This window comes from Macaca nemestrina, chromosome 7 (genome assembly GCF_043159975.1).
Source record: "Macaca nemestrina isolate mMacNem1 chromosome 7, mMacNem.hap1, whole genome shotgun sequence".
NCBI classification, from domain to species: domain Eukaryota; kingdom Metazoa; phylum Chordata; class Mammalia; order Primates; family Cercopithecidae; genus Macaca; species Macaca nemestrina.
In genome coordinates, this window is record NC_092131.1 from 69,412,494 (window position 1) to 69,418,493 (window position 6,000).

Below are 6,000 nucleotides of genomic sequence, written 5' to 3' on the forward strand. Positions count from 1 at the left end.
AATTGCCTTTAGAGAACATGGCTTCCTCTGCTTACTTGAATATCTAAATAAAGGACAAAACACTTATAATTTTAATATTAAGAATATACTCAGGGCATGTAATTTTGGTCAGAGTGACACCTGATAATTTCAGAAATGGTCAGAGCATATCCTTATGGTTTCACAGTTTAAAACTTTTTTCCTTAAAAGTTTGTTGAATAGAAATCTTAGACACAGTAAATGATAATGTTAAAAACAAATAAGTTATTAGAAAAGGCTATGAATCAGTGTAGTCTACCCAAGGTCATATCTGTTAGTAGGCCTACTGGGGGCTCAGGAGCTATTTAGAATGCACCCAATTGTTCTCAGAAGGCCAGATGTCTCCTATGTCCTGTGAGTCTCCAAGTTCTCCTTTAAACCACATATCTAGCTACTCAGAATGGGGTGTGCTTTGCAGACATCACGCAAAGGTGTAATTGGCCAATAAGTACGTTGTTGTCCCTCTCCCTCATCATTCCATTGTCCTTGTATTCTCTTCTCTTCCTTAAAGAAAAAAAATATACATAATTGTGGTCAACACTGTAGTCACTCACATAATAGAAGTATATAGTACTCAGACAGAGAATATATGATATATGTCCTGGAGTTGTAAAAGGAAGAGGAAAATCAGAGAAATGTGGTGTCCTGGAATCCAAGAGGAGAAAGCATTTTGAGAAGATGGTAGTCAATAATGTCTACTAGAACAGACAGGCCTTGAAAACTAAGGGTTAAGAAAACACTACTGGATTTGGTGAGGTCATCGGTCAGCCTTGACAGATTTCAGAATAAAAGTTGTTTGGGAAGCCTGGTTTTATTTTATTTTATTTTATTTTATTTTATTTTTATTTATGAATATGGGGTGGGAGGGGCTGGTTATGACAGGAATTTTAAGGGGTGTGTGTGTGTGAGAGCATGAAAACACTGTATTTAGAATATCCTTTAAAGAACTTTGTGAAAGGAAGGCTACATTGAGGATGGTGGCTGGAGAGAGATATGGTAACATCAGTGAAACACAGCTTTTCAGCCAGTAACACCTGAATATGTTTGAAGACCTGGAGGCTCAAACCTATGTAAGAAGAAGTTGAGGAGACAGGAATGGGCAGATACAAGAATTAGATCCTCTAGGAGTAAGGAGTGACTCTTACTTTATATTTTTACTTTGTAAACATTCAAAATATCAGCATTTATTAGAAAAAGTCAAGAATGGTGATATAGTCTTTGTAGAATGGTAGCAGGTATGTAAAGGACCTTTAGCTACAACTTGATGACTAAAAACGAACGCTGACAGTACTGAGCAGGACCTAGTCTACAAAGTTTGCCTGTCAGGAACACATTTTAAACAGAAGCTAAGCTATTGTTCCTAGTAATAGGAAGAACTTGTTAAAGTTTCAGGTTAGATTAGTTCTCTGAGGGTGGAGCCTATTATGGATAGTCTACGTCAACCTGTCATGTTCTGCTGCCCAAATATGGTAAATTCTCCCATTGGAACGTAGAACTGAAAAACGGTGTCATAAATAACAATTCCAGGCTGTCAGCATGGAGCGATCACTGCTCCCACCCTCCTGGTTCTACTCTTATTCTAAAGGCCAAATAAATTCTGAGAGTATTTATGTTCTATTCAGATTAACAAATTGAGATTTTGGACTTTTTCTCTAGTTGCCTGTTCCTTTACTCAAAATTAATTTGTTACAAGGCACAGTGAGTTAATTAGTATGATTAGCTCCCTTGTCTTCGAGCTTGCATTTTTAAGGACTTCAAAGTCAAGGTACTGCTTACACAGATGATTATTTGCAGACAGTTAATTCTTGAGTTATTGTCTTGGGATGGCCATTATCATATTATTAGCATGCCTTTTATATTTCTTGATTTTTAAAGAAATGTTTCATTTTTATATTCTAGTTTAGAACTTTCATTGTCAGTAAATATTACCAGTGAGCTTCCATTCTGTCAACATTTTCGTGTCACATATTTTCAAAATATGAGATTTCAAATTCCAAAATAATTTGTTTCTATAAGTTTAGGGAAGTGGTGGTAGTAAGCATTTCATTAATAAAGTTGTTGTTATAATGAGTAATCAATGTGTATTCAGTGTGTACCTGTTGATAATTTGAAGCAGAACAAAAGAGGGGGAAAAGAAAAAGAATGCACCACTAGGGGCCACTCTGATCTTAAAGCTTGAACCAATGAATGACAATTGCAACAATGACAATGGTGGTGACATCGATAGACACTTTATTTACAATAAAACGGAGGTAGTTTGTGTGAATATAATATTCTAAATTTAGGACATGAAATTTTAAGCTTGATGAGATTTTGTCTGAACATGATTTTTTTTTCAGATGCTTTGCAAATACTTTGTATTAGTTGATATTACTAAATCATTTACGAAATTAGCAAATGTGGAAGTATTGCTAACTTTTGTAAAGGAGAAAGGTGTGGTTTGATGATCCTAGGATTGAGGGTCATCAATTTAGCATTGACATCAACTTTCACTATCACAGTAATAAAGCTATTGAACTATTCTTCTCTGGCTTGGTTATCCAGAAGAGATATCTCTTTCTCAGGAGTGTCATAAAAGATACTTGGTTAAAGTGTGAATAGTGTCCTGATTATAGTAATTGTTAAATATTATTATGTAAAGTGAGGTAATGATAGTAAAAGTAAATGAAATGAATGAATGAAGCAGTTACCTGGTGATCAAGCTACAAATAAAACATCAGTCCTGTGTGGTAATTAAAAATTCTCTCTTTACAGAGTATTTCCAAATAAAGAAGTCAAAGACAATTTTCCCGAATTGTTGATATTTGGCTTTCAATAGTTACTGGTTCACAAAAAGCCACTTGATAACCAGACTAATCTAATTGACCTAGGATAGCAGTGAGAGAGCTATAAGGGGCTCTCTCTTCTTCACCTAGAAGACCTTACTGAACAAAACCTAGCAGATCCTTGAAACTGTTAGCAAAGCATAAGGATATATACATATGTGTAGGTTCAGCAATACACATATATCTCATTGGAACTTCAAAGACACTCATGATCAAAAAAGGGTTATATCCACTCTTCTAGGGTATTTGATAGTGGCAATGGCTAACATCATATCCAAGGGCTTGATTGAAGGTAAAAATCAGTGAGAATGAACATCAAAAGCAACTTTCAGTGGGAAAAGTGACAAAGGGTCAACCTAAGGTCTCAACAGGAACTTTGGTTGTCCTATGTAAAGCAATAAAGGCATTCCTTAGGACAACCTATACATATATGAGGGCCAACAATTTTTTGTTTAGGTTTTTAAGCTCTATTTTAAAAATCACATCTTCCCTCAAGTGCTGCAAACAAAAAATAATTTCAGTCCTTTTACTTTCAAAATTGTGGTCCCCTTCTCTCTACCTTTCCCGAAACCAAAGGCCTGCGTGTGATCTTTGAACGAACTCACCCAACCTAGCAAAGTCATGATGCATTATTCCATAATGGGTGGGCCAGTGGGAGGGCTACCGTTACAGAATAATTTTTCTTGGACTAGAAAGGTTTCCTAGGAGAATGAAGACAGAAGTTAAGAATATTGAAGAACTGGAAGAATTCATGCACTCGGTTACAATAAAGAGACACTGCCTCCTGGAGGCCTGTATTGGGATGGCCGTGGTACAGTGTGAGGAAACAAGCAGGGAGTAGGTTACATTCCCAGCCTAGATGGAATCAAAGCTTACTCCAGCCATGGCTGAGAGTGTGTCTGGAGACATAGCTAAGACAGAATTTATATTTTCTGACTGACTGACAGTGAAAAATGAATGTTTTCACACTGGGGTAACTAAAATTTGGGGCAGTCATCTTTATTCACATCTGAATAAAACACCGATTCACTACTGGCTTCAGGTTGCTTAGTCAATCAGTTATGCGGCCAAAACTGCTGCGTCTGAGTGTCTACCTCTCAGCTGGGCAGTTCCTTTTGGTTGTTTTTATTAGGTCTCAGTGTTACCTCCCCTGTGTTTTTCTTCTGTTATGTGCTCCAACAGGACAGAATTATTGCATCTGTACCGTCTTTGGAACGTAACTATTTTCCTGTCTCACATGCTGCATTGATATATCCAGGTTTCCAAACATATGTATAGTTACAATTACACTGTGAATTTAAACTACTTAAATCCTATTTTAATCTACCAAAGATTAAAAATGTTAATAACAGCACATGAAGATTATATTTTGGATTATAATTTAAGAGAGTGTACCTGTGATGGTTAATACTGAGTGTCACCTTGATTGAATTGAAGGATTCAATCAAGGATTAAATTATTGATCCTGGGTGTGTCTGTGAGGGTGTTGCCAAAGGAGATTAACATTTGAGTCAGTGGGCTGAGAAAGGCAGACCCACCCTTAATCTGGGTGGGCACAAATCTAATTAGCTGCCAGCACAACTAGAATATAAGCAGGCAGAAAAATGTGAAAAGAGAGACTGGCCTAGCCTCCCAGCCTATAGCTTTCTCCCACGCTGGATGCTTCCTGTCCTCAAACATTGAACTCCAAGTTTTTCAGTTTGGGAACTCGGACTGGCTCTTTTTGCTCCTCAGCCTGCAGATGGCCTATTGTGGGACCTTGTGATCATGTGAGTTAATACTTAATAAACTCCCCGTCATATATATGTCTATTCCATTAGCTCTGTCCCTCTAGAGAACCCTAATATAGTACCCACTTAGACTATTAAATAATTAGTCATCTTAAGGAAAAGAAAATAGCAACACATACTTAAATTGAGTTGTACTATTCTAAGCACTTTACATATATTTATTGATTTTTATCACCATAACAGACCTCATGAAAGAGACACTATGGAATAATAGACTTTATATATAATCTGATCTTATTTTTAAAAAGGGAAGCAAATGCCTTGACATGTATTTGGAAATAGTACCTTTAGTTTGGGCTGCTGTGTTTCTTATTTGGAGTCTTGACTTAAGGCCTCTGGATTTGCAACTGTCAGCTAACAGCTGACAACTCTCTCACCTGGTGTGTCAGTCAGATCCAGAAAATAACAATAATTTGCAAATAGCTCTTTAAAAAGTTAGGCTTTTAGGACACAAAATTCTCCAGCTGGCATGGCATTTGTCTGATGAGTAAGGAGAGATGACTTGAGACGCTTAATGAGAAAAAATGTGTTGAGTCCAGAAGTAAATATAATAAGTTCTAAAAGAAAAATCGACCTTGTAGTAAATGGTCTTAGAAATGTTAAACGGGGATCACAGGATAACCTGTTTAAAAAATGTGACATATGCAATGGATTCCCAAAAGGTTTGTATACACATATGGAGAGAGAATGGCCATATGGGATGAAGAGGGAGGGGATGCAGGCAGTGAAGGCTCGGATTCAGGAGGCTAACAATGTCAGAGAACTACTAGTACAGCACTTGTAGGCTAATTGTTGGGTGGGGGAGACAGAGAATGCAAGGAACTCAACCCAATATTTGGTATAGTAACAGGCCCTGTATGCTTGAGCTACGGTGTTGATCATTATATTCAGTTAGTCAGAATCTTTTTAAGTAAGGTTTCTACTTTACCATTTTTTAAAGATGTGAAGAAATCAGAGCGTGACCTGAGACAAAAACACAATATTTATTCATCAAGTCATTTGTTCAACCTACTTTTTGCCACACATTTTGTTTGGCATTGGGGATACAACAATAAACCCTCACGAGGCTTATATATGGAGTTCATGGAGTTGCCACGAACTGAGATTAAACAACTGTAGGAAGAGGTTTGGTTTGGAGTAAGGAGAAGACTAGACCTCAGTTTTGAAGATGTTTAGTTTGAGGAGTTTTTTTTTTTTTTTTTTTTTGAGATGGAGTCTCACTCTTTTTCCCAGGCTGGAGTGCAGTGGCACGATCTTGGCTCACTGCAACCTCTGCCTCCTGGGTTCAAGTGATCTCCTGTCTCAGCTTCCAAAATAGATGGGACTACAGGCATACACCACCATGCCTGGCTAACTTTTGTATTTTT